We start from the raw sequence: 14,306 nt of genomic DNA on the forward strand, positions 1-14,306 counted from the left end.
CCTTTCACAAGTATCGCCTCCTGAAGCTGTCACTTTCCCCATTCCCAAAAGGGAATGTTTCCATCTGATCCAGCTGTCTCTTTTCCATTCTCCAGAGATGGAAGGAGAGGCTGTGCAGAAGGAAGCATTTCCCAGAGGAAGCAGTGATTCTGTGCCAGCCTCTGCTGCAGGAAGGGAGGCGATGCCAGGCACAGTCACTGGAGGTAATTGCTGTGCCTCTGGGCCTGAGCCCTGCTGAGGCTTGAGCTGCCCTCTCTGCTGCTTGGCAGTGCGGGCACAGCCCAGACAAGATCGGCACAGCCAAGAGGAATTATCCTGAGCAGGCTCAGGGCACTCGGGTACTGAGCAGTCCTGCTGGGGTCCCTCTGTGGGAGACACATCCCGAAACCTGGGAGAGACTGCACAGGGTGACCATGGTGGGGAAAGGGCAGAGGGCGAGAGCAAGGCTCCAGTGTGTCCTGAGAGGGACTGGCTATGGGCCCGTGGGCTGGGGGAGGTGTCCTAGCAGAAGGAGGGCAGGAGGGACAGAGGGAGGGAGGGAGGGAGGGAGGGAGGGAGGGAGGGAGGGAGGGAGGGAGGGAGGGAGGGAGGGAGGGAGGGAGGGAGGGAGGGAGGGAGGGAGGGAGGGAGGGACAGTTGTGGCACTGCCTGCTGCAGTCTTCCCCTGGCCTTTAGGGAGGATTTCCTCTGCATGAGAGTGAGAGACTCCCATTGGGCCGTGGGCTGCTCCAGCTGCCCTTCCAGGGATGTTGCACAGGGCAGGGAAAGAGTGTGGAGAGTGACCAGGAGCCAGCCCAGAGTTCCCCAGGCCCCTGTGCAGCTTTGGCCATGTCCATTGACATCTGGCTGCCACGGCCTTACCCAACTGCCTTGCAGTGCCCATTTCTCAGAGGCAGAAGGGGATGCCAGCACACCCTGAAAAATGTTCTCATCTGTGCTCCGTTCTAGATGAGGTTGATGGGAAGGCTCCTCCATTAGCTTGGCTGAATGAAGTTCTGAAGCCCTTGGAGCCTCCTGCAGGTATGTTCCCACTGTCCCACCAAGAAATAATTGCTGACAGCCTGCCAGGACAGGTGACAGAAGCTTCTCTGGCTGTTCAATTACAGCTGTGTCTGCAGGGAGGAATTTTCCTGCCCCTTTGCTGATTGCTCCACGCAAGCCCGGCTCCCTTCGCAGGGGTGAGTAGTGTGTCCTAGCTGACCCCACAGGCTGTGCGCTGGTTTTGTGGCATCCAGTCCTGAGAAATGGAACTACTTTCTGTTAAGGTCGTCTGAGAGGGAAGAACAAACCTAGAGGAGAGAAGGAATCGCTTGAGTCAAACAACATCCTGAAACAAATAGTGGAGAAACTGCACAAAGAGCATGGTGAGAGCATTTCCCTCAGCCTTCCCCTGGGACTCCGCAGCCGGGAGCGTTCCCTGCGCATCTGGACACATCGTGCCTGGCACAGCGGGAAGGGATCTATGGCAGCCTGGCTGCCCCGCTGCTGCTTTCACGGCCTGCAGGGCTGTTTCCCAGCCTGGCCTGGCTGCAGCTTCTCCCCAGCCGCTGCAGGAAGGCATTTGGCAGCAGCTGACAGGGAGCCCAAACTGCACCGTGGGCCGTGCACACCCTGAGATCCCCTGCAATTTCCCAGTCTTTGGGTAGATCAGGTTTAGGGGCTGTTTGGAGAAGGGACCAGCATCCAACAGTCCCAAAATCCTGAGTGTTTTTCGATCCTTACCCATGCCTTTCACAAGTATCGCCTCCTGAAGCTGTCACTTTCCCCATTCCCAAAAGGGAATGTTTCCATCTGATCCAGCTGTCTCTTTTCCATTCTCCAGAGATGGAAGGAGAGGCTGTGCAGAAGGAAGCATTTCCCAGAGGAAGCAGTGATTCTGTGCCAGCCTCTGCTGCAGGAAGGGAGGCGATGCCAGGCACAGTCACTGGAGGTAATTGCTGTGCCTCTGGGCCTGAGCCCTGCTGAGGCTTGAGCTGCCCTCTCTGCTGCTTGGCAGTGTGGGCACAGCCCGGAAAAGATCGGCACAGCCAAGAGGAATTATCCTGAGCAGGCTCAGGGCACTTGGGTACTGAGCAGTCCTGCTGGGGTCCCTCTGTGGGAGACACATCCCGAAACCTGGGATAGACTGCACAGGGTGACCATGGTGGGGAAAGGGCAGAGGGCGAGAGCAAGGCTCCAGTGTGTCCTGAGAGGGACTGGCTATGGGCCCTCGGGCTGGGGGAGGTGTCCTAGCAGAAGGAGGGCAGGAGGGACAGAGAGAGGGAGGGAGGGAGGGAGGGAGGGAGCGAGGGAGGGAGGGAGGGAGGGAGGGAGGGAGGGAGGGAGGGAGGGAGGGAGGGAGGGAGGGAGGGAGGGAGAGTTGTGGCACTGCCTGCTGCAGTCTTCCCCTGGCCTTTAGGGAGGATTTCCTCTGCATGGGAGTGAGAGACTCCCATTGGGCCGTGGGCTGCTCCAGCTGCCCCTCCAGGGATGTTGCACAGGGCAGGGAAAGAGTGTGGAGAGTGACCAGGAGCCAGCCCAGAGTTCCCCAGGCCCCTGTGCAGCTTTGGCCATGTCCATTGACATCTGGCTGCCACGGCCTTACCCAACTGCCTTGCAGTGCCCATTTCTCAGAGGCAGAAGGGGATGCCAGCACACCCTGAAATATGTTCTCATCTGTGCTCCGTTCTAGATGAGATTGATGAGAAGGCTTCTCCATTAGCATGGCTGAATGAAGTTCTGACGCCCTTGGAGCCTCCTGCAGGTATGTTCCCACTGTCCCACTAAGGAATAATTGCTGACAGCCTGCCAGGACAGGTGACAGAAGCTTCTCTGGCTGTTCAATTACAGCTGTGTCTGCAGGGAGGAATTTTCCTGCCCCTTTGCTGATTGCCTCACGCAAGCCCGGCTCCCTTCGCAGGGGTGAGTAGTGTGTCCCAGCTGACCCCACAGGCTGTGCACTGGTTTTGTGGCATCCAGTCCTGGGAAATGGAACTACTTTCTGTTAAGGTCCTCTGAGAGGGAAGAACAAACCTAGAGGAGAGAAGGAATCGCTTGAGTCAAACAACATCCTGAAACAAATAGTGGAGAAACTGCACAAAGAGCATGGTGAGAGCATTTCCCTCAGCCTTCCCCTGGGACTCAGCAGCCGGGGGCTTTCCCTGCACATCTGAACACGCTGTGCGCGGAACAGTGGGAAGGAACCCATGGCAGCCTTGCAGCCCCACTGTTGCTTTCACACCTTGCAGGGCTGTTTCCCAGTCCCCAGCCTCTGCATTTGGCACCAGCTGACAAGGTGGCCAAACTGCATCATGGGCCATGCACATTCTTGGATCCCCTGCAATTTCCCAGTGTCGGAGCAGATCAGGAGGCGCAGCTGATTGCAAGGGTGTGCTACTGACAAGGGAGTGCTCTGGCCCAGTGACAAGAGCTTGGGACGTTTCCTGATCAATATCAATGTCTTTGACAAGCCTTGCCTCCTGAAGATGCCCCATCCCCAATGGGGAACAGCCCCCCTGATCCAGCTGTGCCTCTTCCTTTCTCCAGAGATGGAAGGAGAGGCTGTGCTAAAGGCTGAGTTTCCCGGAGGAACCAGTAGCTCATTGGCAGCCTCCGCTGCAGGAAGGGAGGCGATGCCAGGCACAGTCACTGGAGGTAACTGCTGTGTCTCTGGGCCTGAGCCCTGCTGAGGCTTGAGCTGCCCTCTCTGCTGCTTGGCAGTGCAGGCACAGCCCAGACAAGAGCGGCACAGCCCAGGGGAATTATCCTGAGCAGGCTCAGGGCACTCGGGTACTGAGCAGTCCTGTTGGGGTCCCTCCGTGGGAGACATGTCCCGAAACCTGGGAGAGACTGCACAGGGTGACCATGGTGGGGAAAGGGCAGAGGGCAGGAGCAAGGCTCCAGTGTGTCCTGTGAGGACCTGGCTATGTCCCCTGGGGCTCTGGGAAGTGTCCTAGCAGAAGGAGAGCAGGAGGGACAGAGGGAGGGAGAGACAGTTGTGGCACTGCCTGCTGCAGTCTACCCTTGGGCTTTAGGGAGGATTTCCTCTGTGGGAGGAAGAAAGCCCCCAGCGCCCTGGGCTGCTCCAGCTGCCCCTCCAGGGATGTTGCACGGGCAGGGAAAGAGTGTGGAGAGTGACCAGGAGCCAGCCCAGAGCTCCCCAGGCCCCTGTGCAGCTTTGGTCATATCCATTTGCATCTGGATCCCACAGCCTTACCCAACCCCCTTGCAGTACTCAGTTCCCTGAGGCAGAGGGGGACTCCAGCATACCATAGAAATGGTTCTGGTCTGTGCTCCCTTCTAGACTGGGATCGCAAATTGGATTATTTGGAAGCCCTGCTGGAAAATGGCTTGAAGATCTTGGAGGATGTTGGAGGCAAGTTTTCAGTGTGCCTTTCCTGAGAGAATAACCTGAGTCAATGTGACAAGAGCTCACTCATGAGCCATTTCCCTTAACATCATCTTAAGTTTGAAGGAAACTGGAAGCTTTGCCCTGCTCCCTTCTGGAGCCCAGAGCGATCCCACAGGATCGCTGTCAGTGGGAGGAAGGAGCATTTGGCTGTCCATCTTCCTCCCATGTGCAATGCCAGTGTGTCCTTCCGTGTGCTCTGTGCAGCCACGGAGGAGAGCAGAGAGGGAAGGGGCGGGGCCCAGGGCTGTGCCCCGGGGCTGAGCCTTGGGTGCAGCCTGAGGATCTCCTACAGCGCCACGGGAGCTGTTCTGTCCTGCCTTTCTTTGCAGCTGAACCTGTTGCTGAAGGTGGTGCAGCTTCCCAACCCATACCCAGTACTGACCCTCTGGGAGATGCTGAGGGTAGGTCAAGGCCTTTCCCCCTGGGAGAGCTGCCAGCTCAGAGCCCAAAGCTCGGCCAGGGGGGCATCGCTGCAGGTGCCAGGACAGAACCACGCACGTGTGTGCCCTCGCCCTGCGCCATCCCCTCAGCGCTCCTGCAGCTCAGTGCTGCTCGTGCAGATCTGCAGAGATGACAGAAGCTCCTGTGGCTGTTCAGTTACAGGTTTGTCTGCAGGGAGGACTTCTCCAGCTCCTGGGCTGGATGCTGCGCACCAACAGACCTCCCGTCGCAGGGGTGAGTAGTGTGCCCCTGCTGACCCCACAGGCTGTGCACTGGTTTTGTGGGATCCATTCCTGGGAAATGGAACAACTTTCCCTCTTTCTCTTAAGGTCCTCCAAAAGGAAAGACCCAAGATACTGCAGCCACAAAGTCTCATGAGTCAAACGAATTCCTGAGACAAACACAGAAGGAAGCACAGGGAGGACAAGGTGGGTACATTCCCCTCAGCCTCCTCTGGGACTCAGCAGCCGGGGGATTTCCCTGCACATCTGGACACGCCGTGCCCAGTACAGCGGGAGGAGATCCATGGCAGCCTGGCTGCCCCGCTGCTGCTTTCACGGCCTGCAGGGCTGTTTCCCAGCCTGGCCTGGCTGCAGCTTCTCCCCAGCCACTGCAGGAAGGCATTTGACAGCAGCTGACAGGGAGCCCAAACTGCACCACGAGTTATGCACACCCTGAGATCCCCTGCAATTTCCCAGTCTCTGAGCAGATGAGGAGATGCAGCTGTTTGCACAAGGGAGTTCTCTGACCCCCACAGCCTGGGCATTCTCCTGATCTTTACCTGTGACTTTGACAAGCATTGCCTCCGGAAGATGCCACCTCTCCAATGGGGAATGTTTCCATCTGATCCAGCTGTGCCTCTTCCTTTTTCAAGTGACGGACCAAACATCTCTGCAAAAGGAGGTACATTCCGGAGGAAGCAGTGGCTCAGTGGCAAGCTCTGCTGCAGGAAGGAAGGCAATGCCAGGCACGGGCACAGGCACAGGAGGTAATTGCTGTGCCAGGCTCAGCAGGGCTCAGCCCTCGGCGGGGCTGTGTGGCAGCAGCTCTTCCCCCAGGCCCTGCCCTTGCACGGGCCGGCAGCAGCCAAAGCTGGAGGCGCCTCGGCTTCCAGGCCTCTGGAGCTCGTTCACAGCCCCGGGGAATCGGGACTCGCGCACCAACGCCCTTCCCGCTGCAGCTGCTCCCGGAGCTGGCCCTGAGTGCCCAGAGGCCCAAGGCACGGGAGCAGCCCCGAGAGGGAGCCCTGCTGCGAGCCCAGGGCCAGAGCCAGCCCTGGCTCCTGACTGGGCAGGGGCTGCACTGGCTCCTGACAGGGCCTGACTCTGTCCCCTGGGGCTGGGGGAGCCGTCCCAGGGCAGGGAGGGCCAGGGCTGGCAGGGGCTGCTCAGGGATGGGTTTGGCCCGTGTCCGTCAAAGCAGCGACTGCCCAAGCAGCTGCGCTGGCCCCGGGCTCTCCTCCCGGCCTGCTGGGCTTTGTTGGGTGGCACAGCCTGTGCCAAGGGTCAGCAAGGTGCCTGCAGGCCCCAGCTCTGGGGGAAACAGAGAGCGTCCTGGCCGTATGCACCGTGCTGCCAGCTCAGCAGTGCAGCACAGCGCGGGCTCACACTCCCCGTTGCTCCCACAGATGCAGCCAGCACCACAGCACCTCTTCCAGATTCCCAGAAGGGCATCGGAAGGGGTTTCTGTCATGGAACAGGCTACTGGCTAGGGTTAATGGCAGGCATGCTTCTTTTGGAGCTTGTCTTCATGTTGTGCTGCTTTAGAATCTGGTATTCCTGGAAGAGAAAACGGTGAGTGTTTTGTGGCTTTTCCCCTCAAACAGCTTATTTTGAAAGTCTCTTATAGACAGGAAAGGTTCCCAGAGAGGCTGCAGTGGAGTTGTGGCCAGTCTGTGGTTGTCCAAAGAACTCTGCTGAGGGTTCTGCTGCTGCTCAGTGCTTTCATTGGCCTCTTAATTGCTGGGCCTTGTCCTGGGGGGCCCGCTGGGGCTGCAGCCACTGCTGGCTCCCACTGAGGCTGCCTGGCCAAGAGCAGCCCCAGGGGCACAGGGCAGAGGTGAGGCAAGGTGGGGAGGAGAAAGAGCAGGGACGAGATTGCCCTTGCAAGGCAGTCGCACTCTGGGGCCCGCTCCTGGCCAGGGAGCCTGCCCAGAGCCGTGCCCTGCTCGCCGGGGCCTTGGGGGGCAGCTGTCCAGCTGGGCCAAGGTGTGCCAGCAGCTCCAGCCGGGCTGGGGAGCCTTGCCAGCTCTGGGCCCTGCTGTGTAGCAGGGTCCCAGTGTGCCACTGGCAGCTGGTGGCCTCAGGCTCTCCTCTCTTTCCACAGTCGCAGCTCTGGACAGGAGATGAAAGGCGGGGGCTTCCCCTCACACCCAGACTGCTTGTGGAGCACCTCCAGCAGTAATAAGGGCCTGGTCAGCCCTTTCTGGAGTTCTGAGAAGAGGACACCAGTAGATCTGTCTACGAGGAAATCTCCAAAGACCCTGTAGATCCCACTGCCACTTCCTCTCCCCATGGGTATCCCCAAGCTGCCTTCACCCATTTTTGATCTCCCTCTGTCCCGTCCCAGCCCATTCCCCAGTTCTTCTAAAGACCCTGGTACCAGCCCAGCACCCTCCAGCCCCAACTGAGACCAACATGGTCCCTCCTCTGCCCCTAAGCTCCCTGGCCCTGCCCCCTAAACGCTATTGAAGGTAACCCCCCGCCCCTGCCAGGGTAGGTGATGGCCCCCACTTCGGTTGCAATAAAGAGATGGAGCTGTCACCCCCGTGTCCGGGTGGTACCACCAGCAAAGCCCAGCCAGCACCAGCACTGGCTGAGCTCCATGCCCAGGAGCAGCCGTGGATGCCCACGGTGAGGGCAGGCAGGAGCCAGGCAGGGGCTGCTGTGAGCAGCGGCGGGGCCCCGAGGGGCTGGGGGAGCCCATGCTGAGCGTCCCTGGGCTGAGGGCACATTTCCTTCTGTGGGATCATCTGGGCCTGGAGCTCCTCCAGTGGCATGCCCAGGAAAAGAGGGAAGCCATCAAGAACATCTCCAGGGACACAGCCTGACCTGCAATGCCAGCAGGCAAAACAAAGCTCCTCCCTAATTAACACACACTTGATAGGACCTAATTGATGGGCCATCAGCAATCCAGGGTGCTGCACAGGGTCTGCTCCTCTGGGTGAGGGCCAGAAGGGAAGGGAAGGGCTGTGTGGCCTCGGGGCCTGATGGGGCTGATGAACAGCCCCAGAGGCACAACAAGCCAGCTGCAATCACACTTGATTTCCAGGTCAAAACACTTGGCCTAGCTGGCCTGGGCTTCCCCATAAGGCACGTGGGGGCTTTGGAGTCCCCCAAAGGGTGCACGAGGGACTAGGGTCCCTTGTGAGACACACAGGGATATTTTAGGTTCTCTCTGAGGCATGGAGGACTCTGGGGGTCCACTGTAAGTCATGCAAGGGATTTGGAATCCTGTGTGAGGCACGCAGGGGGCTTGGGATGTCTCCCACGGTGTGCAGGGTGCTGGGGGTCTCTGCTGAGGCCCGTGACGGGGTTTTGGGGTCTCATTTCAGATGTGGAGAGGGCTGCGGACTCTCATAAGCGTGCCGGTGCTTTGCGTCCCTCCTGCTGCCGGCAGTGGGGCTGGAGTCTCTTCTGAGGCACGCAGGGGCCGGAGCCCTCCCGGCTTCCCTGCTTGGCCCTCCCGGGCCCTGCCTCCAGCGGAGCCGGGCACAGGCAGCCCCGCAGGCAGAGCGGCGGGACCGGGCACCGCTCAGCGCCCGAGGGGACGGAACCGATGCCACAGGAGCCTGGGGAGCCCTGAGCAGGGCCCTGGCGCTGCCCGCCCGGCTCTCCTGGGCCTGTGGCCATCCCGGGCACCAAGGGCTCGCTCTGTGTCGCGCTCTTCCCGCCCAGCGGGGCTCCGGCTGAGCGCCCGGCTCCTGCCACTGCCTTGGGAACGCTGAGGGGCATTCGGGGACGGAACTGAACTTGCCACGGAGAGAATTCATAGGAGACTTGTTTAGGCCTCTTGCAGACTTGTTTAGGCCCTCTTTAAGTTGACAAACAACTTAAAATCCCAGGCTGAATCGTGTGCTTTAACGTGTGGGTGTAATAAAAAGGTCTTTGTTCATCAAAACGAACATTGAAAGAAGATAAGAATTTAAACTGAATAGAGAATTTCAGACTGTGAGAAGAGAAAGAGGAGAAAAAAGGCAGGGGGGGGCTTGATAAACAACAAGTATTCTGCTTAAGAATTGTGCAAATGCAGCTAGCACAGAAGACTGTGTAACTAACTATATACAAGCTAACTTTTAGGCCAAGGACAACCGGCAAAGAAGATAAGGAGCCTTCATCCCCATGACCACCAAGGGCAGAGAGAAAAAGGACCCCCTAGCAACCAATTGCACCGGCGCAGAGTACATCGAGAGAAAATACGTCAACCGAAAAAAAGGGGGGACTATAAAAACAAAAAGGTCAAAGGGGGAAGGTGCGCCGTGGCAGAGTGGAAACTCCCCGGCCGCCCAGCGCTGTTTCTTGCTTAATACCGCTTGCTTAATAAATTCTTGTTAATTGATTTATCTATAATTAGCCTCCCCAGTTGAATTTGTCCATAACAAATTTGGTGCCGTGACTCGGATAAGGGCAACCGGGCAGGAATTCCTAATCAGGGAGGCGCCCCGCTGCCTTTTCAGCGGCCCTGGTGCAGGCTTTTCCTTCTCGGGCCCTTAGCGACGAACCTAAATTCGGTATTAAGCAAAAGGGATACTGGTAACCCCGTAATCTTTGTGCATGAAGCCCGGGCGAAGACGCAGGACAGCGTGAGTATAAAAGTGGGATCCGCTCGGTTGGGGTTGGGATCCCAGGACATAACGTACGAGACGTCCTTTTAGGACGAGGCAAGTGTGGACCTCTAAGTAGTGCGGTTTCCAGACCCCGAGAGGGGCTGGGCCACGAACAGGGGGCCGCGAGTGTGTGTGTGTGTGTGAAGGTGTCCTGGAAGATGGGACAGAGGAAAAGCAAGCCCTCTGATTCCATGGGGACGGGGACCCCGGTAAAGTTTCCCCAGATACCACCTGACAGTCCGTTAGGTTTAATAATAAAATCTTGGGATGAATACCCTTCAAGAAAAGGGAAGGATAGGGCAAAAATGATACATTATTGTATGGAAGTATGGGGAGGGAAACAAATCTGTGGTGATAATTTATTTTGGCCAGTGTTTGGAAGATTCGAGGACTGGATTTGCCAGGCATTAAACATTTATGTAAATTCTAAAGAACCTTTTGATATGGAAGAGAGCAAGTACGCTGCTCTCTGGATAGTGGGGGAAACAAGAGCAAAACTTTTTGCCTTAAGCACCCAGGGAGAAAAAAAAAAAAAGAAAAATAAAAAGCCTGAGGAGTTTCCAACTGCACCCCCTCTACCATACATACCTCCCCCTCCTCCACCTCCACCAGCACCACCAGTAGTCTACCCCAATTTAGATCAAGGGGGGGATTTTGAAAACCAGGAAGTAGAAATCCTGGAACCGGTCCCTGAGGAAAATCATCGTGTTACTCGTAGCCTAACAAGGGGGAAAAGCGAGAGGGAAAGGCAAGCTCTATATCCATTAAGGGAAGTAGCTTTGGGAATGATCCCTAATCCTAATGCTGGTCAGCAGGGACAACCAGCCCAAATTCCAGGAATAGGTTATGTGGAGGTACCTCTTAATTCAGGAGATGTGAGGGAGTTCAAGAAAGAAATGGGACATCTATTGGAAGACCCCCTCGGAGTTGCAGAGCGGGTGGATCAGTTTCTGGGGCCCAACGTGTATAAGTGGGACGAAATGCAGTCAATACTGGGGATTTTATTCACATCTGAGGAGCGAGGGATGATCAGGACAGCCGGTATGAGAATTTGGGATAGAGACCATCAGGCAGGACCCCAAGCAGATACTAAATGGCCTTTACAGCGTCCTAATTGGGATAAGCAGGATCCCCTGCATAGGACACATATGGCAGACTTAAGAACAATTCTTATCCAGAGAATCAGAGAATCAGTCCCTAAGGGGCAGAATGTGAATAAAGCTTTTTGTGAGAGTCAAAAGAAAGATGAGGACCCCACGGAATGGTTAGGACGGCTCCAGAGATCTTTTCAGCTGTACTCCGGAGTAAATCCTGACACTCCGGAAGGACAGATGTTGTTAAAGACCCAGTTCGTGGCCAGAGCCTGGCCTGATATTAGGAGAAAATTGGAAAAGATTGAGGATTGGCATGGTAGAGGCCTGGATGAATTGTTGCGGGAAGCTCAGAAAGTGTATGTACGGAGAGAGGAGGAAGGACATAGGAAACAAGCAAGAGTGATGATGGCTGTGGTACGTGAAGGGCAGAGGGGAACGCTTAGTCAGTTCCAGGGAAGTAAGCCGAAGGGCCAGAAGGTAGAAGAAGGGAGAAGAGAAAAGGAGAGTGGACAAGGAAGCTGCTTTTATTGTGGTAAGAGAGGGCATTTTCGGCGGGAATGCAGAAAAAGGTTGGCAGATGAAAAGCAATTCAAGGAAGATTGAGGGGGTCAGGGGCTCTATTTGCTGGGGACCCAGGAAAAAACAGAGCCCCTGGTAAAACTAAAAATTGGTCCCCAGCAGCAAGAATATGAGTTTCTTGTGGACTCAGGAGCTGAGAGATCAACGGTTCAAACCCTTCCCTCAGGGTGTAAATTATCAAGAGAAACAATACAGGTAGTCGGGGCAAAAGGGGAAGCCTTTAAAGTGCCTGTAATCAAAGCCATGATTTTTGAAACCAGCTCCAAAATAGGTATAGGGTCACTGTTGTTAGTTCCAGAGGCTGACTATAACTTACTGGAACGAGATTTGATGATTGAATTAGGAATTGGAATCAACATAAATGACAAGAAGCTAAATATTAAATTATGTCCTCTTCGGGTAGAGGACGAACAGAAAATTAACCCTGAAGTGTGGTATACCCCAGAAAAAGCAGGCCGATTGGACATAAAACCTTTTGAGATAATATTAAGAAATCCTGAAGTCCCAGTTAGAGTTAAGCAGTACCCAATTCCAAATGAAGGAAGGAAAGGGGTCAAACCTGAAATTGAAAGATTAAAAGCACAAGGGTTATTAGAACCCTGCATGTCCCCTTTTAATACTCCCATCCTTCCTGTTAAAAAAAACCCGATGGGAAATACCGTTTGGTACATGATTTACGAGAAATTAACAAAAGGACTGTAGAAAGATTCCCTGTAGTAACTAACCCTCATACTTTATTAAGTCAGTTAGGCCCCGAAAATCAGTGGTATAGTGTCATAGATTTAAAGGATGCATTTTGGGCATGTCCCCTTAAAGAAAGTTGTAGGGACTATTTTGCCTTTGAATGGGAAGACCCAGACACCCACAGGAAACAACAACTCTGTTGGACGGTACTTCCACAAGGGTTTACAGAGTCCCCTAATTTATTTGGCCAGGCACTGGAGCAGCTGCTTACAGATTTTCAGTTGAGAGAAGGGGCTGTCCTGATTCAGTATGTAGATGACTTGTTAGTAGCTGGGAAAGAAGAGGAAATTGTCAGGGAAGAGAGTATAAGATTACTCAATTTTCTAAGCCTGAAAGGACTCAAAGTGTCAAAATCCAAATTACAATTTGTGGAAAAAGAGGTGAAGTATCTCGGACATAGACTGAGTCAAGGAACGAAGAAACTAGACCCAGAAAGGGTTAAGGGAATCTTAGCTATGCCAGGGCCAAGGACAAAGCGGGAGGTTAGACAGCTGTTAGGATTGTTTGGGTACTGTAGACAATGGATAGAGGGATTTAGCAGGAAAGTAAAATTCCTATATGAGAAACTAACAAAAGAAGGCTTGCTTAAGTGGACTCGGGAAGATAGGAAAAACTACAGGACCTCAAGGCAGAATTAGTAAATGCACCGGTTCTCAGTCTTCCTGATTTAAAAAGGCCCTTTTATAATATAAAACCAGGTGATAAGGTGTTAATAAAAAACCTGGAAAGAAACCTTACTAATCCCAAACTGGGAAGGCCCCTATGTTGTTTTACTTACTACAGAAACTGCAGTCAGAACCGCCGAGAAGGGATGGACACATGCGAGCCGAATAAAGGGACCGATTACTGCTGCTGCTGCCGAAGACCCCTGGAGAATAACCAGCCAACCCGGAGATCTTAAGGTCACATTTAAACGGACTTAATGGACTCAGTAAAAATTGTACAAACCAGCTGGTATAGTGAGATATTGGACTATTGATATCCTATAACTGATGATTTTAGAGTCTATTGTACAAATAAGGATTGTGATTGTTACCCTTTTGTATGCTATATTTGTAAAATCTGCCAGGAACGGTGGTGGGTCCATAGTTATAGAGGCACCCCTCCTAGGGGTATTTGTAAAGGGTGTTAGCAATTAGAAAGAGAACTGACAAAGTCAGTCCTAGAGATTAGAGAAGAGAACGGGAGCCTACCAAGGGAATCCCAAGAGTGGTGGGAGGTGTTTACTAAGGGGGCTAGGCCTGAAAATTGTTGTTACCACTCTAATGAATCAATTCTCCTAATTGTTCAAATTATAAAAGGGAATTGCCAGAAGACTTTACCTGGAATTCAGTGTAATTCACCGCAAGTGAAGGATAAGAATTGGGAATCATTCAAAAAGAGGCAGCAAAAACAGAGTAAGGGTCCTCCTGAAGAATATCCTTGCTGCCGAGAAGATGGTACACCTCGCGGCTCGAAGCAACCGGGTCGGCGAGCGAGGCAGAGGGATAAGAAGCAGTGGAGGAAAAAGCCCTCAAACTGGGACAATTCAAAGGTATTTCAAGAACTGCTTCAAGGATACTGATCTCCCAAGGGTAAAGGTGAGCCTGGCAATAACATGTCAAACCAAACAGTGGGAAGGGGGAAATAATGATAATCAAGTTCTGGGGAAGTTTGGACTCCACCCTTGCTGGCAAATTCTGTACATATTAGTTATATGTTGTACCTGGCCTGTACAAGGGGACTATGCACACCAGCCATTTAACTGGACTCTGACCAAAATAGACCAAGGGAAAGATGTTAAGCAAAATGCCACCACTGTAGCTCCTACTTTTTTAGTTACTAATGAGGACTTGGTGAACTCTGTGTGGGGATGGAGTAAACCTGACTTCCACGCTATCTATTGGTGTCCTAGTTCCAATCCTGGGAGGGGATATTGTAATTACCCTGGGGAATATCTGTGTGGATATTGGGGCTGTGAAACCATAGCAACTGCCTGGGCTGTTACCCATCCAGATAAATTTTTACAGGTCTCATGGTATCCTAAAGGATGCAAAGTTCCATGGTATGGCACTCAAGGAGAAATTCTGTATATGGGGAATTGCAGGTCCTGTGATATTGTTGTTACTAGGTTTGACTTTTGGACCTTGCATTTTTAATAAAATCATAGACATTGTAAAAGGAAGACTAGAGGCAGCTCATCTAATGCTTATTAGGGAGAGGTATGAAGCATTGCCCAGGGACTCAGAAGTAG

General features: G+C 53.9%; 4 long non-coding RNA genes across 4 annotated transcripts; all 4 read left to right on the forward strand.

The window, feature by feature from the left end:
• Positions 1 to 99: 99 nt before the first annotated feature.
• Positions 100 to 1,180, forward strand: LOC128813729 (uncharacterized). Its single transcript, XR_008439145.1, has 3 exons — positions 100 to 203; positions 949 to 1,020; positions 1,107 to 1,180. It is a non-coding gene; the product is annotated as an uncharacterized LOC128813729 (long non-coding RNA).
• Positions 1,181 to 4,996: 3,816 nt separating this feature from the next.
• LOC128813728 (uncharacterized) lies at positions 4,997 to 6,481 on the forward strand. The gene is made up of 4 exons (XR_008439144.1): positions 4,997 to 5,065; positions 5,161 to 5,259; positions 5,706 to 5,819; positions 6,459 to 6,481. It is a non-coding gene; the product is annotated as an uncharacterized LOC128813728 (long non-coding RNA).
• Positions 6,482 to 6,491: 10 nt separating this feature from the next.
• LOC128813733 (uncharacterized) lies at positions 6,492 to 7,593 on the forward strand. The gene is made up of 2 exons (XR_008439149.1): positions 6,492 to 6,624; positions 7,157 to 7,593. It is a non-coding gene; the product is annotated as an uncharacterized LOC128813733 (long non-coding RNA).
• A 2,001-nt stretch (positions 7,594 to 9,594) lies between these two features.
• LOC128813736 (uncharacterized) lies at positions 9,595 to 13,023 on the forward strand. The gene is made up of 2 exons (XR_008439151.1): positions 9,595 to 9,632; positions 12,857 to 13,023. It is a non-coding gene; the product is annotated as an uncharacterized LOC128813736 (long non-coding RNA).
• The last annotated feature ends 1,283 nt before the right edge of the window (positions 13,024 to 14,306 follow it).

Source organism: Vidua macroura, chromosome 13 (genome assembly GCF_024509145.1).
Source record: "Vidua macroura isolate BioBank_ID:100142 chromosome 13, ASM2450914v1, whole genome shotgun sequence".
In the NCBI taxonomy this organism is placed as follows: domain Eukaryota; kingdom Metazoa; phylum Chordata; class Aves; order Passeriformes; family Viduidae; genus Vidua; species Vidua macroura.